Raw genomic sequence first — 26,605 nt, forward strand, 5'->3', positions numbered from 1 at the left:
CGTTGTATCACTTAACGCTAAACAACAAATATATAAACTGACCAATTAACTACATAGATGGGGAATCCAACAGTTTGAATACGATTCCAACACTATGTTATAGTGAGAATCAAACTGAAAGATAGCCTTATAGAAGTGAAACGAGGTAATTTATTTATTTCAAAAGCCACGACAAATATAAACTTTAACTTTGGAAGTAAAATTTACTGTTTCAAATTATTTTCTTACAGATAAATGCGGTTTAAAACCTAGTTCACGTTACTCAGTGAATTAGGTAAAAGGAACCGGTAAAGGATATTGTTTTAAATTTATAATAAAATGATTGGATTTATTTTCGAACACGAGATTGTCAATAGAGAATTGACCAATGTAATTTCTTTTTAAATCTTCTATCGATATTTTAAGGTTTCTATAAACGAACCTTAGTTAAATTTTTCTTGCTTAAGACTTTAACAGTTCCAGATTCATATACAAGTCTTTCACAAATCTTGCTACGTGTTCTAACCAAATGGTTTTTAGTTCTTTTAATCTCCGTTGATGTCGCTGTTGGCACTATTAAAATAATCCCAATTTTGATTAGCTAGACCAAAACAAAAGACAAAATAATCACTCGTTAACAATGAAATAACAAACTTTTTTCTCTCATGTGATGCATTTGGTTACCAGACAGTAGCAAACTGTCTTCTCTCACGTGATCTACATGTTTACTAGACAGTAACAAACTTTCTTCTCTCACGTGATCTACATGTTTACTAGACACTAACAAACTTTCTTCTCTCACGTGATCTACATGTTTACTGGACAGTAACAAACTTTCTTCTCTCACGTGATCTACATGTTTACTAGACAGTAACAAACTTTCTTCTCTCACGTGATCTACATGTTTACTAGACAGTAACAAACTTTCTTCTCTCACGTGATCTACATGTATACTAGACAGTAACAAACTTTCTTCTCTCACGTGATCTACATGTTTACTGGACAGTAACAAACTTTCTTCTCTCACGTGATCTACATGTATACTAGACAGTAACAAACTTTCTTCTCTCACGTGATCTACATGTATACTAGACAGAAACAAACTTTCTTCTCTCACGTGATCTACATGTATACTAGACAGTAACAAACTTTCTTCTCTCACGTGATCTACATGTATATTAGACAGTAACAAACTTTCTTCCCTCATGTGATCTACATGATTACTACACTCCTAAGGGATAAAAGTACATTCAAAACTCCCAAGCGCCAAGGTTTGATTATGATAAAATATTACAATTACAAAATAAATATAAAGACGTCTCAGTAGTAAATCTGATGGACAGCTCATTTTGTAGGCTTAAGGTAAACAAAAATAAAGAAAATTTGCTTCGATCTTTATTTTTGCTAAGCAGGAAATATTCCCGTTAAGAAAACGTTCTAGAAGCTGCCTTTCTTCTAATAGAACTTTTACATTGGTCTTTAAATATATAATTTCGTTTTATATTGTCGGAAAATATAATAAACAATATGCCCATTAACTGTTTGTTTGTTTATTGGGTGGTGTTTTAGTTATATTTTTATCAATAGATAACGCCATTATAAGAATTTCAGTCTGTTGCTTGACTAGGTGACATGAATAAGAAAGGAAGTAAGGAATGGAATACCACATTTCGTTAAAAGCTAAAGATTTATTTTGAAGAATGGTCCTAATAAAAGTATCATACTATTTACATTACTACATTAGGCTTAGGTGAACGTTTCATTAATATACAGCTTTGTGAAGTAGTTTATTCTGTTCAGGAGGTTACGTGAACTTTCTTCATGTTAACACTTGCTGATGAACTCTGTTTATTTCTCGTATTAAAAAAAAAGACGATTTTAAATAACATTTCGTGAATTACAATCGGAAATTTCAAACACTCCTCTTAAAATCAATAAGATATGAATTATTTTGCGTTATAACTTTGAGCCGTTCTGTCCTATTCTACTCATCACATGGAACAATCACGTCGTTTAAATAGTCGTTGGGTTTGTGATGTTCTTTGGTGACGATCTAAACTGCACTTTTTAGGATCACATTTGAGATGAATAATCTCATGAAGAAAGCAAAACAATGTTCATGATACTTTGAAAAAAAAGATAATTCTAGCTACTTGAGAGTTACGACCATCAGATTTTGAAGTCTTATATGAACAACATCATTTGTTAATCAATTTTATTTTTATATATCACCACAGGGGAGCTGTTGTCTCTCGTTGTTCTCTCCGTGCTTTTCTAATCTTCCCAAAGATCTGATACATGTTTTTGTTGTCCAATACTTAGAAAGAAGTTTATTAGTATTTATATTAATCCTTTAAACAGGTACGTAACTACAAATACTATAGAACTATCAACGTTTCTCTTTATGTAAAACAAACAACTTGTAGCAGTTTACTGTCATCGTCTAAACACGATTTCATGAGTTGATTTTGAACCATTATTTTTCTAAATTTTTCTACTGCAACCTCCATTCTCAGCCTGGAAGCCCTTGCTTATTTCTTATGTAAGTTGGCACTAATTACAACTTGTTTAAACTCCCTAGGATTTAGTTTTAAAATAATAAAGTTATTTAAAGGTACCATATAACATACAACTATGAAAACTAAAGGGGAAATACTAAATATATATGTATATATATTCCTATTTCACCGACTGACACATAGTATATATGCACTAATGTGATGGGTCATGGCTTGGATTGAGCTGTTTTTGAGTATAGTTCGCATACCTTCAGTAGTTTAAAACTTATCCACAAAACATGACACTTATTAAGCCTAAATAGTTTTGGTTATGAAGCATCTTGTTTGCCATAACTCCAGTTACATGTCTAGAAGATCAACATCAAATTCCCTGACCATCCACTTCTGTTTTCTTAGAAGTACAATATCAGATTCCAAAGACGAATTTCAACGAAATCAGTTCAATGTTCATATTTGGTTGCAAAGAACTGTGGTTAAAAATTGTCTTAACTTGTTTCGTACATTTATATCAAAATTTTCCCGTTTGTTTGATGAGTTAAGAGTGTCATCAGCCACAAGGGTATGAATAATAACAATAACTGGGTGTGAAGTTTCGAGCAGATTACATCTGTACAGAGAACAAAACAAAAGAATTAACATATATAGATGAAATTCCCAGTAGTGTAGATCTGTACAAAGTTAAATTTGTCGCTTTAAGATTTAATTACTAAAATGTTGAGTGTCAAAATATGAATAAGAAAATTTATTTATTTTAAAAATAACAGGTGCGATTGTTAGTGCAAGGCTGTGAAGCTCAGGTGTTCAAAAAAGTTTATCCTATGTAACTTTACAACTAAAAACAAACAGATAAAATAATTGAAACACACTTAACTTATTTTTATAGATTGGGATTTATAGATGTTTAAAAGAAATGGAAATTAAATTGATTTAATAAAAAACATTGATGTTTAATAGAAATGAAATTTAAAGTGATTTAATAAAAACATTGATGTTTCATAGAAATGGAAATTAAACTGATTTAATATGAAACATTGATGTTTAATAGAAATGGAAATTAAACTGATTTAATAAGAAACATTGATGTTTAAGAAAAATGAAAATTAAACTGATATACTAAGAAACATTGATGTTTAACAGAAATGGAAATTAACCTGAGTTAATAAGAAACATTGATGTTTAACAGAAATGGAAATTAAACTGATTTAATAAGAAACATTGATGTTTCATAGAAATGGAAATTAAACTGATTTAATAAGAAACATTAATGTTTAACAGAAATGAAAACTAAACTGATTTACTAAGAAACATTAATGTTTAACAGAAATGAAAACTAAACTGATTTACTAAGAAACATTGATGTTTAAGAGAAATGGAAATTAAACTGATTTAATAAGAAACATTGATGTTTAACAGAAATGAAAACTAAACTGATTTACTAAGAAACATTGATGTTTCATAGAAATGGAAATTAAACTGATTTAATATGAAACATTGATGTTTAATAGAAATGGAAATTAAACTGATTTAATAAGAAACATTGATGTTTAAGAAAAATGAAAATTAAACTGATCTACTAAGAAACATTGATGTTTAACAGAAATGGAAATTAAACTGATTTAATAAGAAACATTGATGTTTAATAGAAATGGAAATTAAACTGATTTAATAAGAAACATTGATGTTTAACAGAAATGAAAACTAAACTGATTTACTAAGAAACATTAATGTTTAACAGAAATGAAAACTAAACTGATTTACTAAGAAACATTGATGTTTAAGAAAATGAAAATTAAACTGATCTACTAAGAAACATTGATGTTTAACAGAAATGGAAATTAAACTGATTTAATAAGAAACATTGATGTTTCATAGAAATGGAAATTAAACTGATTTAATAAAAAACATTGATGTTTAATAGAAATGAAATTTAAAGTGATTTAATAAAAACATTGATGTTTCATAGAAATGGAAATTAAACTGATTTAATAAGAAACATTGATGTTTAACAGAAATGGAAATTAAACTGATTTAATAAGAAACATTGATGTTTAACAGAAATGAAAATTAAACTGATTTAATAAGAAACATTGATGTTTAACAGAAATGAAAACTAAACTGATTTACAAAGAAACATTAATGTTTAACAGAAATGAAAACTAAACTGATTTACTAAGAAACATTGATGTTTAAGAGAAATGAAAATTAAACTGATCTACTAAGAAACATTGATGTTTAAGAGAAATGGAAATTAAACTGATTTAATAAGAAACATTGATGTTTAATAGAAATGGAAATTAAACTGATTTAATAAGAAACATTGATGTTTAACAGAAATGAAAACTAAACTGATTTACTAAGAAACATTAATGTTTAACAGAAATGAAAACTAAACTGATTTACTAAGAAACATTGATGTTTAAGAGAAATGAAAATTAAACTGATTTAATAAAAAACATTGATGTTTAATAGAAATGGAAATTAAACTGATTTAATAAGAAACATTGATGTTTAATAGAAATGGAAATTAAACTGATTTACTAAGAAACATTGATGTTTAACAGAAATGAAAACTAAACTGATTTACTAAGAAACATTGATGTTTAACAGAAATGAAAACTAAACTGATTTACTACAGAAACATTAATGTTTAACAGAAATGTTTAACAGAAATGAAAACTAAACTGATTTACTAAGAAACATTGATGTTTAAGAGAAATGAAAATTAAACTGATCTACTAAGAAACATTGATGTTTAAGAGAAATGGAAATTAAACTGATTTACTAAGAAACATTGATGTTTAAGAGAAATGAAAATTAAACTGATCTACTAAGAAACATTGATGTTTAAGAGAAATGGAAATTAAACTGATTTAATAAGAAACATTGATGTTTAATAGAAATGGAAATTAAACTGATTTACTAAGAATCATTGATGTTTAACAGAATTGAAAACTAAACTGATTTACTAAGAAACATTGATGTTTAACAGAAATGAAAACTAAACTGATTTACTAAGAAACATTAATGTTTAACAGAAATGAAAACTAAACTGATTTACTAAGAAACATTGATGTTTAAGAGAAATGAAAATTAAACTGATCTACTAAGAAACATTGATGTTTAAAAGAAATGGGAATTAAACTGATTTAATAAGAAACATTGATGTTTAACAGAAATGAAAACTAAACTGATTTACTAAGAAACATTAATGTTTAACAGAAATGGAAATTAAACTGATCTGCTAAGAAACATTGATGTTTAAGAGAAATGGAAATTAAACTGATTTACTAAGAAACATTGATGTTTAACAGAAATGAAAACTAAACTGATTTACTAAGAAACATTGATGTTTAACAGAAATGAAAACTAAACTGATTTACTAAGAAACATTAATGTTTAACAGAAATGAAAACTAAACTGATCTACTAAGAAACATTGATGTTTAAGAGAAATGAAAATTAAACTGATCTACTAAGAAACATTGATGTTTAATAGAAATGGAAATTAAACTGATTTACTAAGAATCATTAATGTTTAATAGAAATGGAAATTAAACTGATTTGATAAGAAACATTGATGTGTAATAGAAAAGGAAATTAAATTGTTTTAATAAGAATTAAGACTCACTTTCTGCTCCAGAAATTCTCTTAACTGTAAGAGGATCTGAAATATATATGCATAAAAATTGAGAAATAAAATACATTGATTTTAAATTGTAAATTATTTAATATAATACTAATTATTTCCAAAATACACATTATTAATTTGATGATTTAAAACTACGTGAGGAGGGAAGATGTATCTTCTATCATAACTAGCAAAATTTGGTAAATAGCTTACCCCTCCACTTTAGCTTAACTTTAAGTTTGAGAATTTGTAACACTAAAATTCAGTTAAGTGAAAAATATACGATATAACAGGAACATTGTGTTAATATTTTGATATCAAAAGCATTTTCTAAAATAATAATAAATATTACTTTAGATTAAATGATGGAAATCAAATCAAATAGAAGTTCTCACTTAATATTTGTGATATTCCATTAGATTTCAGATCTTTTTTGATTTTTGATATTTCTCTTAATTAATTAATTACGGATCCTAATAAAGTGCACAAAAACAGAATTTTAAATCTCTCTTTTGTTTGCCATATGTGGTTGCTCAGAAGGCTTTTCTTTCCATACCAGAACTCGTTTACTAAGCAGAACTTCATGAGAGACAATTGTATAATTCCAAATGCCATTTTTGATGTAGAAGGAAGGGTGTGTTTTTAAGGATGTTAAACGCCATAACTCTAAGATATTTTAATAATATACATTAGGCCATTGACGTCTTTGCTCCTCCAGGATTTGTGGTTTCACGTCGTAAGTTTGCGTTTTATATTTTTCAAAGTGCCGTGAAAGTTACTAATAGTTAATCTCGATTTTTGCGAAACGTAACTTACCAGGAAAAGGGCCAGTGGTGTTAAAAACGTTTCCACTGATATCAAAATACCAGATTTACACAATAACTCCAACCTTTTGTAACCAGATCTACACAATAATCTCAACATTTTGTAACCAGATCTACAAAATAATCTCAAACTTTTGTTAGTTCTTTAGCCATAAAAATTAGTTAAAGGCAGGAACATCCGTTAACTGAAACTCACCAACATAGTTCCGGAACTGGTAGAAAGCTTCAAACCCTGTTCCGTCGAATTTGCCATTGGATTTAAAAGCAACACGGAAGAAGTCTCCGTCGGATTCGATTATTTTGGGTTTTTTTCCACCGCAGTGCCTCGGAATCTTCCTGTCCACTGTCCGAAAGTTCGAAAATTCTACGAAGTCGCTGGCCAGGTCAGTAGTGCACCTAATGCAGTGAAATATCATTTAAGATGGCTTCACTGCTTTTATATATAAAACTAGTCTCATCAGGACAAGAATTAGGCCTTAACCCTAAATGCTTCACTAAAATGACAAAAAAGTGTTATTTTTCAGTATAAAATGAAACTTTTCGTATAATAACGTTTACTGAGATTCTACGCTAAGCCTAATGGCACACAACTATGGTTCACCCTGTAGAAACGCGCTGTTTTCCATAAATGAATTATAGGACTATCTCACGACTCTGTTGGTTTAATTAAAATAGATTTAAACAGCTTTTGCATCAAAGTGTTTATGGTTGCTGGTCACTAGTTTCCTAAACACGCGGAGTCTCACAAAGTGTAAACAAAAAATATTGTAATTCATATATTTAATTGTTTGTTTTTGAAATTTCGCACAAAGCTACTCGAGGGCTATCTGTGCTAGCCGTCCCTAATTTAGCAGTGTAAGACTAGAGAGAAGGCAGCTAGTCATTACCACCCACTGCCAACTCTTGGGCTACTCTTTTACCAACGAAAAGTGGGATTGACCGTCACATTATAACGCCCCCACGGCTGGAGGGCGAGCATGTTTGGCGCGACTCGGGTGCGAACCCGCGACCCTCAGATTACGAAGCGCACGCCTTAACGCGCTAGGCCATGCCAGGCCTCATATACTTAATTACTCCAACAGGTCAAATATTATAAACTACTAAATATGGCAGTAGATACAGTGCAAGTAAACTGTATGGAAAATAACCGTAAAACTGAGACTTAACCACACATTAATAAGATAAAATTGCTTTTCAAGGGATGTTTTATTTATCTTGCAAAATTATCTAAAGTTTTATTCATTTCTTTATTTATTTATTCGAACTATGTATGGAGTAGTGAAATTATACTGAAACGTTCTCTATACAAATGGTGAAACTCCATGTAAAAATAAGCAAAATTTACGATAAAACGCCCTCTATAGCTAATTATCCAAAACTTATGGTGAAACTCCCTCTATACCTAAACATCAAGATCTTACCATGAAACGCCCTTTAACTAGAAAACAAAACAAAATTTAGTGTGAAACACTCTCTATATCTAAATATAAAAAATGTAAGGTGAAAATCCTTATAAAAGTATACAAAATTTACGATAGGGCGCCCTTTACAGCTAATTACCGAAACTTACGGTGAAACGCCCTCTACATCAAAATATGCAAACGTCAAAGTGACTCTCTCGCTTCCTCGTCCGTAAAAGAAATAGTGACACTCTGTAGCGCGAGGATAAAGCCCAGGATAGTTTGGTGACGTGAACGTGCCGTTGGTTCTGTGAGTACTGTTGAAGATGAAACCACAAACTGAAAAGAAAACGAGTGAAACATAATAACACGCGACGTTTCGAACTCACCACATGGAGATGGGACACTTAGGTTTATTATTATTGTTTTAAGGTATGTAATTCAAACCTCAGTGGCTCAGCGGTAAGGCAATTGACTGACGACGGTAACTTTGGGGTTTCGATACCCATTGGTGGGCTTATAAGCTTCATGCTTAAAACAAACTAAAGCTAATGCAGTTTAATCACTTAATTGATACAGTGTGTGTTTTGTAATTGTTTTTAATAATAACAAGCACGTGTTGGTAAAATTCACTGTAATAGCGTTAGAAGATTCTTTCTCAGAGCTTATAGTTCGCTTTATAATTTTACGGAAAGCTACACAGAGGGTTATCTACACATAAATTTTACTATATTTTGAGCTGAAAGACTAGACGAAAGGTAGCTAGTCAACAACACCAACCGCCAACTACTGTCTAATCGAATAGCAGAATGGAATTTCAACTGTTACGCTCAGAATCCATTATTAGCCCCAAAAGGCGGAAAGTGTTCCTGTAACACCGTGTCGCGAGCTGCGACCTGCTTGATTTAAACTCCAAGACTGTTAGATAACCACCCGCTTCCACAAAAAACTCAGAATATTAAATTGCTTAGCTTTCTTTGACTGTCTCTGTCTCTAACAGAAAGAAAAAAACAATTGTTTTTAATAACTAGTAGCAGTAACGCCCCCTACATTATATTTAATTACGAATGTAATATTGAAATTTGCATTTAGTTAATTAATTTACTAAATCAACATTATTGGAATGGTAATAATATTAAAGTACAGGAGGCGCCCGTTTTACGTCGTGATGCGTTTCTCAAAAGTAGTACTTGTGTCTGAAATGACGATAAACAACAAATGTTTACTTGTCTTAGAAAGAGATGCGGTCCTGAAACATTTAGGTACATTCTTGAATAACTTTCTTAAAGAACGTTCTCAGAAAATGGCGCGTTAACACAACATATTTATATATTCTGCGTTTTGGCACTCTACATAATAAAGACATTCGACAACATTGGCGCACTTAAGTAACTGAACAGAGCAAAGTTGCTTCGCACACACGTTGGCAGTACAGTACTGCACAATAACTAGTGAATACTACGCTTAAAAAAACAGTCCGACACTATTCTAACACTAGTAATGAGAGAAGGTGACAATGTTTCAAAAATATTGGTTGTAATTGTTAAATGGTACACCTGGAAAAGTAGTGGACGACATTTAAACACTCTGGTAACGGAAGTATGCAACAGGCGGACGCACTAGTAATGAAATGACGCAATGCGAGCCGAGGGGATTGTTTGTTTGTTTTGGAATTTCGCGCAAAGCTACTCGAGAGCTATCTGTGCTAGCCGTCCCTAATTTAGCAGTGTAAGACTAGAGGGAAGGCAGCTAGTCATCACCACCCACCGCCAACTCTTGGCCTACTCTTTTACCAACGAAAAGTGGGATTGACCATCACACATTATAACGCTCCCACGGCTGGGAGGGCGAGCATGTTTGGCGCGACTCGGGCGCGAACCCGCGACCCTCAGATTACGAAGCGCACGCCTTAACGCGCTAGGCCATGCCGGGCGAGCCGAGGGGAACTTTGTGTATATGTTTTCACTCAATTAAATATTGTATTGTTTTAAACGTTTTTTGCATTTCAACGTGGATATTGGTGTGAACACACAAAAATACTTTATATATCTTCAAGTGTTGTTTTTATAGAGTTTAACTGTTTGCATTCAATGAATGTTTTGTTTGTTTGAGGTAAGTTCAAAGTTGAATAATTAGCTATCTGCGTTCTGCCTCGAACGGGTATCGAAACTAGGTTTCTAGCATTGGAAGTCTACAGGCATACCGTTGTGCCAATGGGATGGGGGATTCGATCCATCAATTACGTACGATTTTACGGTGGTAACGCCTTTTTCTCATCTGGCATAGCATGATTACAATTAATTATACTTGCCATAAGAAATTATGTTAGGCCTGTTATACTAGGGATTGAGTTAACAATGTGATGTTAACAAAGAAATATTCATAAATTGAATGTATAAAATCAATATTCTATTCTCATAAAGAAATACGTTCTAAGTTGTTTGTTCTATACACATATAATAAGAAAATTAGCACAGATATTAGTTTTCCAAATACGTTTGATCATATAAAGAAAACCAAATAGTACCTTGTTGAGGGTCCTGTACTCCTGCAGTTATTCCAAAGTCTATTCAAAATGTGAAAAGAAAGATTACATAATAAAATTAAAAATATATTGAAGGCTTTATAATATCAAACTAAAGTTTCAAAAGTAGTTTAAGGTGTCAGAAAAGCCACCAATTGACTTAATTTGACAATATAGTAGTATACGACGGTTTTATACCATTGATAATTAAAGTTAGTTTTCACGAGTGGTTAATTTTAACAAAACTTAAGTTAACATGGTTTTGGAAACTCCTAGGGCATGTTAAGTACAATCCAATGATTTCCAGAGGAGGCATGAATTCCATCTGGTTAATACTTACATTTTGTGAAGGTTTAATCACAGATAAGTTGTAGGTCTGTGACTGGGTCTTAAGTAAAATATCAGTCACATATGATACGTCAACAAAAATATCCCAAATGTTTTAATCAGTTATACAGATTTTTACCAAGATTTACTGTATATTTTACCACGAAAATTAGTGATTTCTTTTTTACATAATATTATGTAATATGTGGAAACCACCGTGAAGGATATAAAAATATGTTAGTGATTCGAGGGTTAAGAAAACAATTGTTTCTTTTGAAATAATTAAATTATTCTGATTTGAAATGCGAAGTGATTGGTCTACTTGACAAAGTAATGTATTCCTCGTAAACGTTTCGCGCGATTTCACAGATTTGGAATATTAAAAAAACGTTAGAAACGATGGTTTGTTAAAAGCGTTATAGAACGAGCAATGGAAGTTAGAAATATTGAAATAAGATGTTTAACATTTTCAACTGGAAGGACAACTGCTGCAACCGATGGGATGAATGGCTAAGTTAGAGTCCTTTATTAGAGTTCTGGAACAGCCAACAATGGTTAAGTCAGAAACACCTAGTGTTCTGGTATAGCCAACAATGGTTTAGTCAGAAACCCTAGTGTTCTGGTATAGCCAACAATGGTTTAGTCAGAAACCCCTAGTGTTCTGGTATAGCCAACAATGGTTTAGTCGGAAAACCCTAGTGTTCTGGTATAGCCAACAATGGTTTAGTCGGAAACCCCTAGTGTTCTGGTATAGCCAACAATGGTTTAGTCGGAAAACACTAGTGTTCTGATACAGTCAACAATGGTTTAGTCAGAAACCCCTAGTGTTCTGATACAGTCAACAATGGTTTAGTCGGAAACCCCTAGTGTTCTGACACAGTCAACAATGGTGAAGTCGGAAACCCCTAGTGTTCTGGTATAGCCAACAATGGTTTAGTCGGAAACCCCTAGTGTTCTGGTATAGCCAACAATGGTTTAGTCGGAAATCGATAGTGTTCTGGTATACCCAACAATGGTTTAGTCGGAAACCCCTAGTGCTCTGGTATAGCCAACAATGGTTTAGTCGGAAACCCCTAGTGCTCTGATATAGCCAACAATGGTTTAGTCGGAAACCCCTAGTGTTCTGGTATAGCCAGCAATGGTTAAGTCGGAAACCCCTAGTGTTCTGGTATAGCCAACAATGGTTAAGTCGGAAACCCCTAGTGTTCTGGTATAGCCAACAATGGTTTAGTCGGAAACCCCTAGTGTTCTGGTATAGCCAACAATGGTTTAGTCGGAAACCCCTAGTGTTCTGGTATAGCCAACAATGGTTTAGTCAGAAACCCCTAGTGTTCTGGTATAGCCAACAATGGTTTAGTCGGAAACCCCTAGTGTTCTGGTATAGCCAACAATGGTTTAGTCGGAAACCCCTAGTGTTCTGGTATAGCCAACAATGGTTTAGTCGGAAACCCCTAGTGTTCTGGTATAACCAACAATGGTTTAGTCGGAAACCCCTAGTGTTCTGGTATAACCAACAATGGTTTAGTCAGAAACCCCTAGTGTTCTGATACAGTCAACAACGGTTTAGTCGGAAACCCCTAGTGTTCTGGTATAGCCAACAATGGTTTAGTCGGAAACCCCTAGTGTTCTGGTATAGCCAACAATGGTTTAGTCGGAAACCCCTAGTGTTCTGGTATAGCCAACAATGGTTTAGTCGGAAACCCCTAGTGTTCTGGTATAGCCAACAATGGTTTAGTCGGAAACCCCTAGTGTTCTGGTATAGCCAACAATGGTTTAGTCAGAAACCCCTAGTGTTCTGGTATAACCAACAATGGTTTAGTCGGAAACCCCTAGTGTTCTGATACAGTCAACAATGGTTAAGTCGGAAACCCCTAGTGTTTTGGTATAGCCAACAATGATTAAGTCGGAAACCCCTAGTGTTCTGGTATAGCCAACAATGGTTAAGTCAGAAACCCCTAGTGTTCTGGTATAGCCAACAATGGTTAAGTCAGAAACACCTAGTGTTCTGGTATAGCCAACAATTGTTTAGTCAGAAACACCTAGTGTTCTGGTATAGCCAACAATTGTTTAGTCAGAAACCCCTAGTGTTCTGATACAGTCAACAATGGTTTAGTCGGAACCCCTAGTGTTCTGATACAGTCAACAATGGTTTATTCGGAAACCCCTAGTGTTCTGATACAGTCAACAATGGTGAAGTCGGAGACCCCTAGTGTTCTGATACAGTCAACAATGGTTTAGTCGGAAACCCTAGTGTTCTGGTATAGCCAACAATGGTTTAGTCGGAAACCCCTAGTGTTCTGGTATAGCCAACAATGGTTTAGTCGGAAAACACTAGTGTTCTGATACAGTCAACAATGGTTTAGTCAGAAACCCCTAGTGTTCTGATACAGTCAACAATGGTTTAGTCGGAAACCCCTAGTGTTCTGACACAGTCAACAATGGTGAAGTCGGAAACCCCTAGTGTTCTGGTATAGCCAACAATGGTTTAGTCGGAAACCCCTAGTGTTCTGGTATAGCCAACAATGGTTTAGTCGGAAATCGATAGTGTTCTGGTATACCCAACAATGGTTTAGTCGGAAACCCCTAGTGCTCTGGTATAGCCAACAATGGTTTAGTCGGAAACCCCTAGTGTTCTGATATAGCCAACAATGGTTTAGTCGGAAACCCCTAGTGTTCTGGTATAGCCAGCAATGGTTTAGTCGGAAACCACTAGTGTTCTGGTATAGCCAACAATGGTTAAGTCGGAAACCCCTAGTGTTCTGGTATAGCCAACAATGGTTTAGTCGGAAACCCCTAGTGTTCTGGTATAGCCAACAATGGTTTAGTCGGAAACCCCTAGTGTTCTGGTATAGCCAACAATGGTTTAGTCGGAAACCCCTAGTGTTCTGGTATAGCCAACAATGGTTTAGTCGGAAAGTGTTCCCCTAGTGTTCTGGTATAGCCAACAATGGTTTAGTCGGAAACTCCTAGTGTTCTGGTATAGCCAACAACGGTTTAGTCGGAAACTCCTAGTGTTCTGGTATAACCAACAATGGTTTAGTCAGAAACCCCTAGTGTTCTGATACAGTCAACAATGGTTTAGTCGGAAACCCTAGTGTTCTGGTATAGCCAACAATGGTTTAGTCGGAAACCCCTAGTGTTCTGGTATAGCCAACAATGGTTTAGTCGGAAACCCCTAGTGTTCTGGTATAGCCAACAATGGTTAAGTCGGAAACCCCTAGTGTTCTGGTATAGCCAACAATGGTTAAGTCGGAAACCCCTAGTGTTCTGGTATAGCCAACAATGGTTTAGTCGGAAACCCCTAGTGTTCTGGTATAGCTAACAATGGTTTAGTCGGAAACCCCTAGTGTTCTGGTATAGCCAACAATGGTTTAGTCGGAAACCCCTAGTGTTCTGGTATAGCCAACAATGGTTTAGTCGGAAACCCCTAGTGTTCTGGTATAGCCAACAATGGTTTAGTCGGAAACCCCTAGTGTTCTGCTACAGTCAAGAATGGTTTAGTCGGAAACCCCTAGTGTTCTGATACAGTCAACTTTAATTTAAAGCTCCTGAACTGTCGCTCCCTCAACTATTCTTAACTGAAAAAAACTTGACTTTTATTGTTATATCAGACACACAACTGGAAGTTCCGAGTTAGTAGTGGGATATATCACGGTTCGTGTCTTGAACTTTTCCATCCGTAGCCTTGAATGTAAACTAGACTACACACGGTAAAAAAGGGATATATGAAAAAAAAATCTGTAAATGTTTAAAGAACTTAGTGAAAAACTTCACATTATAAATATATTATCATAGAATTTTAAAGTATGCGAGAACACAGAACGATGTAAGTACATTTAATGTTGTAAGAAAATCCAAACCAAACGGCTCTTACTAGTGACAAAACGGTAAATAGCTCGAAAACCCTTCACTCTCGATGGAGACTGATAGCTCCTGAACTCGACTGTCATAGAAGGTCCGTTAGACATCAACTGGGGGGGAAGGTTGATACCACAGAAATTGTTGAGCCGTTCTTTCTGGCCGTTGATGGTAATAAAAACCATCACCATATCAACAGGACCTTCACATCTGCATGGAATCGGAAATAAAAAGGAATAAACTTTGGTTATATATCAAATCTCTCGTTATATCGGCTCGTTCTAAACGCCTACATAAAAACAAAATTATTGTTTTAAACTCTGTTTAAGAGGACAAAACAGAGACGTTTGTTTAATATAAATAGTTTTAAGTTTCAAAATTTGTTAAAAGTCATCTCACACATGTATAGAGTATTCAAAAATTGTCACTCTAACAGTTCTCCAACAACAAGTTAGATCCCTCCAGAACACACTTGGCCAAGAGGTTACGGACGATTGACTCGCAATATGAGGGTCACAGGTTCGAGTCCCCGTCCCACCAAACATGATCGCCCTTTCAGCTATTAGGGTGTCTTAATGTTACGATCACTCCCATTATTTGTTGGTAAAAGAGTACCCCAAGAGTTGGCGGGAGACTGTGATTACTAGCTTTCTTTCATTGCTAAATTATGAATGTCTAGCGTTTTGTATTGGCATGACTGTTAACCAGTATTCTGTTGCATCAGTTTATATTAGCATGACTGTTAACCAGTATTATTGTTTTACCAGTTTATATTAGCATGACTGTTAAATAGTATTTTGTTGCACCAGTTTATATTAACATGACGGTTTACCAGTATTATTGTTTCACCAGTTTATATTGGTATTACTGTTAACCAGTATTATTGTTTCACCAGTTTATATTGGCATTTTAACCACTATTCTGTTGCACCAGTTTATATTAGCACGACTGTTAATTTGTATTCTTGTTGCACCAGTTTATATTAGCACCACTGTTAATTATTAATCCCCAATATTAAAGTTAAACAAGTGGCTCAGTGGTAAGTCTTTAGCTTCTTTTATATTTGGATTCTTGATAAGTTAAACATCTTATGAATTACTCCGGCTGTTAAAATATAATAAATCCAACAAACGTTTTCCAGCACCATCACTAAATATTATCCGGCCCTGTAAGACCACGTGACAACTTTCAATAACGCAGTACTCGCGAAGTTGTAAATTTATGTATAACGTATCAAATAAGTTTAGAAATAACTAACCTTTCTTTCCCTTTCCGAAATATGCTTAAAAAATAACTTTTTACATTAGGATCATAAGGGTGTTGAGCAGCAGCGCACCCTTGTGGCTATAGTGCCACTCTGAGTTATGTGCTTCGGTTTTCTTTTACCAGTACTACTAACATTATCATTCAGTTGCTGAAAACAAGATTTGACAATTCCAGAAAGAAATAGTAGGACGGTTAAGAAGGGGGAAAAAGCGTTAGTGTTTTCTTCTAACAAATCTACTTTCTCAATTTCTTAGTGGGTTAATATATCTTAGACCAAGCAGGAGACAGAAGAGAAAACAAAACAAGAGAACGCTCAGTTATCAGGGAAAGAATTCCAACTGATACTGACAAATGAATGGTTTCGAAGCTAGAAAGACTCTCTTTCCTCCCATGGAAAAAATCAAGAAAAGCCAGAAATTCTTTCAAATGAGTTTCAGAAGCAACAACAGAAGTTGGCGTTAGAAGGCCGAGTGTACGTAAAACGTATAATTTATCGTCAGTGGTTACCACACTATAGGTACGCATGAATATCCGAAAAACCACTGAGAAATAAAATAAATCTCTCGCCTCAAGACTAGATGGAAGTTTTGGCGAGTTATCAACGTATTTAATTATTTATTAACTTGTTTGCTTGTTTTATTGGATTATCTGCTATGTCCACAGCGGAGAATTGAGCCCCGGAGTTTAGCGCTGTAAGTCCGTGAACTTAGCGCTGACCCACCGCGGGACTTATCTATTAACATATACTATTGTGACATCAACCGGATCCCCAGTGGCTCAGCGGTATGTCTGCGGACTTACAACGCTAAAACCCAGGTTTCGATACCCGTGGTGAGCAGAGCACAGACAGCCCATTGAGTAGCTTTGTGCTTAATTCAAAACAACAACAAACAATAACGACATTAACCAAAATTAAAATGTGGCGTTCAACAGAAAAGGCCCGCACCTTTGAAGTACAGGTAAAAGAATAATATATAATGTTTTAAGGATAGGGTAGCGAGTGTTATAAGTGTGACTGTCTGTAAGTTGAAACAAAACTCGAACACGGATTTTGAAGTATTAGAAAATATATCTCGTTATTATATGAATATAGGGAATCAAATCACTTACTAAATCTCATCTAACGTATCTTATCTAAAACTAACTAAATCAGTTATCTTAAAACGTTGCCTCTACGAAACACCTGGGTGGCCTAGTTAGTGTGCTGGGAGGTAAATATGAAAGGTCAAGATTCACATCACATTACCACAAACTTGCGTCTCGGTCTTTCAGACTGTGAGCGCATTATAAATCCTACTATACCATTAGAGTAGCCCCCAAGTATTGATGGGCCTCAGGTGCGTTATAAGTGTGATCGTCAAATCCCACTACATTATTAGAGTAGCCAAAATGTTGATGTGCGTCAGGTCTGTCATAAGTGTGACTGTCAAATCCCATTATACTGTTAGAGTTGCCCAAGAGCTGATGGGCTATACGTGTGTTACAAGAGTGACCGTCAAATCCCAGTATTCAATTAGAGTAGCCCCAATGCTGTTGACTGTTTGTCTCTTCCGTAGTATGTCAGTTTAGCTGTCGTGTGAGGATATCCGAAACAAACGTTACAAAAAAAATAAATATACTAAACCCTTTCAATGAGATAAATGCTCCAATCTGTTAGGTATTTAACCTTCGATCTTGAACACTCACTTATTCCAGATGGCTACAACGTTGTCTTATATAGGTTTATATGTGTTACAAGCTCCTAATTTTGAGCTGTTACATTAAAACAGGGTTCTCAAACTTTTTGCTTGCCCCGTTTCCAAAACATTTCAGGCTGAAAAAACACCCCCACGCTCACGCACATAAAAACGATAGCAAATTATTGTACATATTCTTAAATATCTATCATTTCAATATTTTCTAAGACCTCGTGCGCCTTTATAATACCCCTGTGACTCTATTTTGGGTCTGGACCCCTAATTTAAAAAACTGCATCAGACAGAACGCAAACAGCACCCACCACTAACTCGTAGGCTATTCTAATCGAAGAGTGTGGTTTGACTTTCACTTTTATACTGCTCCAAATTGCGGAGAGCAGTTTCGGTCCACGGATTCGAACCATGGACTCTTGTATTAACAGTTTGACATGTTGTAGAATGGGCAACATCTAGTGTTGTTTTACTCACTCTTTAACGCCCTCGCTTGGAACGCTGAGATCAAAATCGGTGAAAAGAATCTGGACTCTTTCTCGTCCTCTACCGGTGAAATGGTAAACACAGTGGATGTCGGTAGGGTAAGGTTCTGGATATCTAGGGCTAGCGAAAGTATCGTTCTTGGAAGTGTCGCTATCAAAAAACTTCCAACACGGAGGTGCTGTAATGAGAAAAAAAAATGTGCTGAGTTTGAAGACCAATCATAACAATGAAAAATCATTTGAACTAAAGAAACTTGTAAACGTGTACCATGAATAATATCGTAACTACAAAAGGCAGCCATATATAATGACATTAATCAGGGAATATATTATGTTTCTGAAAGAAAAACATAACATCAACTGAGGTTTGATTTTCATGTAAATTTCAACGCAAGTACAAAAGGAAGCTGTAAATGAATCACTCCCATGTTTATATCTGAGTTGTAACAAACACGACAAGGAACAAAGATGGAAGACGTTAGCACGTTTATCGCACGTACTGATGATGAATAAAAAAAAGTTACTGCCTTGGTAACACGAGGATGGGCGGGAAGACAGTGTCGATTGATTCAATGGAGAGCTTGCGCATTACGTTTTTCCATTAATTAGTAAAGTCATCTGTTTCACTGGTTTCGTGAAGATAGAAACGGAAGGAGAAAAGAGAAGACAAATTGCGTTTCATACATCACTAACCTCTCACGACCCGGAATTTAATTCTAGATACTACAATAGCTAAACATCCGTGACATTTGTTAAACAAAGCGGGAACTAGAAACAGCAGGAAACAACTGAGGCTCGAACATTCTGGACAAAATGTTATCTTTTCTGGTTTAAAGTCGTTCATAGCATTATCTGAGCGGTAAATTTCATTTGAAAATATTATTTGCTTAATAGTTTGTTTGTTTGTTTGTAGTTAAGCACAAAACGACATAATAGGTTATCTGTGATGTGTTTTCCACGGGTATCAATATCCGATTTCTAGCGATATAATCCCTCAGGCTTATCGCTGTGCCACTGAGGGCCCTGTTTTATCAGGTAGCTTAAGAGAAACGCTAACATTTCTTACTATCCATTATTTATTTGTATTTATGGTAAAGATACAAAGAATATTAGACACTGTCCCTAGTTTTGACTTACTGACCAGAGGAAAGGCAATAACCTATTGTCCATTACTTATGTCAATGGATAAACACACAGCTTAATTAAAGTGGGGAATATTTTATGATATGTCACGAAATCGAACCTGGATCTCCAACGTAGAAGTACAGAATTCCACCATAGGGCCAATTTATGAATATTATCTGTTATATTTGAAATTTTTAAAATATTTTCTGAAAAGTTTCTTAATAAGTCTGTATGAACTGAATAATTAATAATCACAACTCGAGTAGGTCGCTTTTAAATACATGAGTAACGTTAACGGCACTTGTGTTTTTCCGTGGAACTAATAGGTATTACGGAGAAAACGGATATACAGGGTAAGTAGTTAGTTGGTACTGATATGGCGATGTTTTCTAAACCATTCTCACTACACCCTCAGGGGCAGAAAAATAAAATACTTAAATACATTTTTATAAATCATTTATTATATCTAATTTATTGTATGTTCACAACATTTTTCGATTAACTTGAAAACACATGAATAACAGAAATAACACCATGGAAATCCTCTGTGTACATGAATATAGACAACAAGTGACCCAGTTTGTTTGTCATGTTGAGTATTGAAACGAGCAAAAACACATAACTACTCCATATTATGTAAAATATGGACCTCCCAGGAATCGTGTGGTAACCTGTAATTTAAAGGGGCAGAAATCGTATGGAAATCGGTAGTTTAAAGGGGCAGGAATCGTGTGGTAACCGGTAGTTTAAAGGGGAAATATTGTTATAATACTTTTATTAATGTGACTCTTACTTTAGTTACGAGCGTAAAAAGATCTGGATTTTGATTGAAAACAAATTCTTTCGGCTAGTTATAACAGTTTGAAATTTAGTTTTCAGATCTACCAATCAAAAGTGTAAGCACATATAGAGAGATTTGAGGTTTTAAAGACAATACAGGATAATTAAGACATTTAGAAAAACCGCCATAAAATAATATAATTTCTATTTCAAACTCAAAGCTGTTTATTAATCAATAAGGCTTGGTGGTTAAGGCGTTCGACTCACAATCTAAAGATTTGAACCACAGTCACCAAACATACCTGCCTTTTCAGCTGTGAGGGTATTATGACAGTAAATCCCACTATTCGTTAGAAATACAAAAACTAATAATCAAAACTAGAGTAGGTGGCTCTTCAATACGTTGATTTGTAATGAAAACTGCATGTTTGTGTTTTGTGTTAAACATGTAAGTATTGCAAAGAAAACAGATATACAGGGCAAAATTAGTTTGGTGGGTGGTATTGATTAGTTATAGCTAGCAAGCTGCCTTTTCTCTATTTAATCATTATTAAATTAGAAACTGCCAGCGCAGATAGCCCTCGTGAAGCTTTGCACAAACTTCGAAACAAACCGAGCATAATAGTAATATAAAAATATAACTTTTATAATAAAAACTTTATATTTTATATAAAATATATTTTATTTATATTTTATATAAAAATAACATAATAAATATTATATTATAACTTCGCCTTCAATAAAAAGTAAAAAAAAAACCAAAAAACGTAACGAAAGTAAAGAAAAACAGCACGATATTAAAATATTTGGAACATTTTATTCTAATTTCGAAGCCCGCACAGTATTACTGCACCGGTTATACTTTTCCCATGTGAATGAGCTTTATGAGTACGAGAGTTTCATGGTCTGGTCACAGATTCCAAGGATTAGGGTAAAAATACCGTTCCAAATTTTGAACCACTGGCCCAAGAGAATGTTGTTAGTCTATATCACTCGCTACCACGAAGACACTTTTCGATCTACCAAACTAAAAATTAGATCAACTGTCGCTTCTTCCACGGTTAAAACTACAGGAAGTATCCAACAGCATCAACCCTAGAACCTTAGACCTTCAATCCACAGCCCGACACAACAGCTGCTAAGGCATGTCCAACCCAACATATCTAGTGAAACAAATAACGTAAAAGAATGTCGATAACCACACTTCTGATTATCATAGATGTTGTTTGAAATTTAGAGACAATTAACTAAATGCATTAGCGGTGAGTCTGCAAACTTACAGCGCTAAAATTTGGAAATCGATACCGTAGTTTGCCCAGTGTGATTTTATGTGCTTAACAATAATCAAAACAAACTAGCTCTTTTAGCATCTCGTGTTAACTTGATTCATAAGAATATAATTTTGTATATTTACAAATAACCAACGTTCTAGTCGCTACTGGCAACACCGAAGTAGCTTCCAAACAAAGTCTAAATATCGAATTATATCAATATACTTTATGTACTAAACCATTAATGGATGATCGGATATTACAGCAATGATAAGACAAAACCAAAGTTGTCAAATAGTGACTATAGTTCCTTACGTGTCCAAAATGTAAAAGCTTTACCACTCAGCCTACGATCGAAATGAAAAGTTGGCACAGGTGGCGTTTTAGAATATTAAAAGAAAATTCCTGGTTCTCTTTTAACAAAACCAAATACGGAGAGAATCCATAATTAGAACTGACCCATCATTGTGTAGGAACGGGGCATAATCGCGACAATGGAAGTAGAGTGTAGTCAGAAATTCCACCTCGCATTACAGAAGCACATCCTACAATGCTGTGTGTGTGAACATACGTTTATCGAATTAGGTCCTATTTCACTGTGATGGACCACAACACACGTCTTCACGTGCTAACTCGATTGACACATTGTTGGACTAATATCAAATCAAGTGATCTTCATGTTACCGTATTACAATTTCTTAAAGAAATGCGTCACATCTATTCAAGTGTCTCCACGCACTATAGACTATTCCAGAAGATTAGTCGAGAATACTCTAATCCTTCCAAGTGACTTCAGAAACTAAAAAATGTCCTGGAAATAGGGAGATCATCAAGGCTACAAAACCTTATCAACCTCTAACTTTAATGGTGCTATTTGTGATGACCACACTCTACATTATAATGCAATGTCACCATTTGAGAAGTGGTAAAGACACATCTGCCAAAAGATGAAATTCTTGAATTAAATAAACATGAATTGAAGTGAGCACATTATCTTAAAATATTAGTTTTGTCTTGCCTTAATTTCTTAAAAAATTATAAAGTCCAATTATCCGTTAATTGTTGTTGTTTTTTTCAGATAGTATAGCCACTACTTATTGGATTACATACATTTTCCTTTTTAATTTGTTACAAAATTAAATCAAAATAAGCTAAAATACTAGTTTTATCGCAAAAATCTGAAAACGCGAAATTAAATCTTTCCTTCAACTCAAAATAATCTTCGTTACTTTTGTTGTTACACTAGGATAATCTTTATCACTTTTATTGTTGAACCAGGATAAAGCATATTAATTTTATTGTTGAACCAGAATAAGGCACATTACCTTTACTGTTAAACAAGGATAATCTTCATTACTTTAATTGTTAAACAAGGATACTTTCATTACTTTTATTGTTAAATCAAAGTAATCTTCATTGCCTTTATTTTCGAACCAGAATAATCTTCATTACTTTTATTGTTAAACTGGGATATAAACTTCATCTCTGTTAGTTGTGACTTACATACTCAGCTTATTTTTATAATTTTTGCCTTAGCAGTAAGTTAATCAGCTAACTAATTGGATTAACGCTAGCAGAAGTCTAGGGGGAACTTGTCCCCACAAAGAAGTGTATTAAATGTATAGCTTCATTAAGGAACAAACCTATTAGCGCAAGGGACTAAATATCTGCCCCCGCTAGTACAGTGGTAAGTGGATGGACTTACAACACTAAAATTAGGGGTTCGATTCCCTTAGATGGGCACAGCAGATAGCCCGATGTGGCTTTGCTATAAGAAAAACACACACACACACTAAATATCATACATTTTGATAATACGATAATTTTTCCATTATGTATGTGTTATGTTTCTAGAGGGAAACGATACATCAATTATTTTTGAAATATTCATTGTTGTTGTTTTTATTCACTGATAAATAAATTTGGAATTATCCTCGATAAACTTAACAACATACCATTTTCCTCCTTCTTCCAAAGCAGGTATTCTCCACTTGTTGTACTGAACTCCACAATGAATGTCAATAGAAGAACTAAGTTTATACAGAGAGTCATCTCTAGACTTCGGGGATTGAAAACGTTATCGCGGAAAGTTAATTAATAAACCAGATCTGGGGGAAGAGGAACAGTCACATTTGGTATGAAGTCAGAGCGGTTATCATGTCTCTATTAAGAACGACCTTTCGAGCTACACTTGAAACAACAGTCTTCCAGTACAGGGTACCAGGAGGAAGGAAGAAGCTGGTTGGTTTGCTTCGAATGCGCATGCGTAAACCTTTGTTCAATCACATCAATATTTCGAGAGTGAAACATTATATACTGCCACGAGGAAAGTCGCTACTGTGCTGTCTTGGAAACCAGAGACGAAGAGTGCAAAGCGTTTAATTTAACCTTTTATTAAAACATAAGTTGACACAAAATAAAATGAAACAACGAAATAATGATGACTATAATTATGACATAGTCATCAAACAGAGCGAAGTAACAGATAGAGATGAACGAGTGCAATATATAAATTATAAATTAATGGCTCAGGTGGATGTCAGGATTTTAATTTCTTGACAAACTCTCAAAGATAAATCTTACAAGAAAGGAAACTGCTCTGAACCTTATTGCCATCACACACATAATATCTGAAAATGGAAAACTGTAAGGGTGTTCTTTCTCAGCTCCTTTTCAACGATGGCTTATTTTTCACCAAATAACAACCAATGCTGTTTCACCAGACGTTTGGTAAATCAGTGCCTCATTTCACGCCAAGCTTCTAGTCCTTGAGACCTAGAAACCAACGAAAATTTGTAAATTTTAACACACTCCAAGACATTTGTGAAGCCATTTCAGCAAATGGTCATTCGGGCCATTCATATCCAACACGACAAGTTTGCGCAGAGGGGTGAAAAATCTATGAAACATGTATGGTATATTTCTAACAACTTTAATGTTTAAATAGATACACTCTTTGGTTTCTTCATTTCCACTCATTTGCTCTGCCAAGCTTCTTGTGTTTATTATCCCTCTTTTGTTCGTTTTCCTATAACGTCTCAAATCCTATATATTGCAGTACGGAGAATTACTATACAGTTACCGTTACCTCTATAGAATACGAGGGCGCTATAATCCTGCGTCATACATGAATGCACGTGCTCGATAGATCAATAGTGGCTCTCTTTCTATCAGTTAGATTCCATAGCAACGGCAGAGTGTAGGAGAAACTAAATACTTTAATCCAAAGTGTGGCTGACGTCATCCATGTAGACGAGTCTCATAAGAAAAATAAAACTTGTATAGAAATATGAAAAATGGGAAAATTTCAAGTCTTGAGCTGAAACAAGGAGGAAATTGTGAAGGCTCACAAATAGCATTAAAAGTGTAATATAAAGATTAGGGCTAATCTCAAGGCTGGTAAGTTTTTCTTCATAGCCAAAATACAGAACACATGATATACAAAACGTCGCCGACAAAATACAGGAAACAGTAAGATGTAACAATATATTTGTGAAAAATTCATTTCAAAATACACAAAAACAAAAATATTTATTTACATTTTTATTACTTTATCGATTATGTATTAACTTCAACAGGTTTACACATTCGTTTGTAGATAAAGATGTATTTTATATATATATATACCAAAATGTTTCTACAATTATCACAGTTTATAGATAAAGGTGTATTTTATATATATATATATATACCAAAATGTTTCTACAATTATCACAGTTTATAGATAAAGGTGTATTTTTATATATATATACACCAAAATGTTTCTACAATTATCACAGTTTATAGATAAAGGTGTATATCTAAACGAGGCGTTTCGATAGTTATCATAGTTTGTAGATAAAGATGTATATACAACCAAAACGTTTCTAGAGCTATCACAATTATATATATTTCTAATAAAGTTGTGAAAACGGAGAATTCAAAGCTATAGTCTCTTGATGAGGGGGCGTTCCTATAGTTATCATATTGACATGTATTTCTAGATAAAAGTGTGAAAACAGAAAAAAAAAAAAATCATTATGTTATTACACAATCTCTTGATAAAAATGTATAACCGAAACGTTTCTAGAGTTATTACTTTGGCCTACAGTCCATAAGAAAAGATATAAAAAGCGTAACGTTTCCGATATTATTACAGTGGCGTATATTATCTTACTGGAAACGTTTCTAAAGTATACAGTCTTTTGATAAAGGTGTTTAAACCGAAACGTTTTTGTAGTAATAGTAAAATAAAAATGTATAAACCAAAGCAGGGTTATTAGAGTAGTGTAAAGTCTCTTGATAATGGTGTTTGAATCGGAACGTTTCTTTAGGTTGTAGTAGCATGAAGATATAAAAAACCAAAACAGGGTTATTACAGTAGTGTACAATCTGTAGATAAAGGTTTACAATAGAACTGCCGAGAAAGTAAATAAAACAAAATCAAATAAACTTATATTTAAATCATGGATTACGTCGTTCCCAACTTCACCCAAGCGAAAAGATCCAGAAAACACTAGTTAAACAATAAAAACAGTTTCGTTGTGTCAGACACTTTAACTTGTAGTAAGAGGTATATATTTACCCTTCCACACAATATAATATTACAATCAGCTAGTAGTAATTTAAAGTTAATTTGACATATCCCACAACAGTTCCAGGTCGGTTTTGAAGTTCTTTCTCTTCAAGTGTAAATCGAATTACTTAATAATCTACTCTCGCTTTGATACATAAAACAAAAATGAACAAAATGAAGAAAAAGAGCAAACCGAAAGTTAGAAATAAAATCTTCTAGAAGTTTGACAACATATAACCAATATCCAAAGTTAATAACGTATTTTACCACATCTATTTATAAAGCAGTAAGTATGATGATGAATAATATTTATTACAAATTGCGAGCACTAATTTTAGGTTTAAGAAAACGAGGTGTTTTAGAAATGAGAGCGTCTT

The 26,605-nt window shown here is 34.1% G+C and overlaps 1 pseudogene across 1 annotated transcript in view; it reads right to left on the reverse strand.

Moving 5' to 3' along the window:
• Positions 1-1,647: 1,647 nt before the first annotated feature.
• The window catches only part of LOC143257224 (suppressor of lurcher protein 1-like), an 88,934-nt pseudogene continuing 63,976 nt past the window's right edge, over positions 1,648-26,605 (reverse strand). Inside the window, exons 9-15 of the transcript XR_013031738.1 lie at positions 18,490-18,676; positions 15,075-15,268; positions 10,877-10,915; positions 8,520-8,688; positions 7,146-7,345; positions 6,126-6,161; positions 1,648-3,105 (exon numbers count right to left, since the gene is read on the reverse strand). The product of XR_013031738.1 is annotated as a suppressor of lurcher protein 1-like (transcript). The remainder of the gene's footprint in view (positions 3,106-6,125; positions 6,162-7,145; positions 7,346-8,519; positions 8,689-10,876; positions 10,916-15,074; positions 15,269-18,489; positions 18,677-26,605) is intronic.

Source organism: Tachypleus tridentatus, chromosome 7 (genome assembly GCF_004210375.1).
Source record: "Tachypleus tridentatus isolate NWPU-2018 chromosome 7, ASM421037v1, whole genome shotgun sequence".
In the NCBI taxonomy this organism is placed as follows: domain Eukaryota; kingdom Metazoa; phylum Arthropoda; class Merostomata; order Xiphosura; family Limulidae; genus Tachypleus; species Tachypleus tridentatus.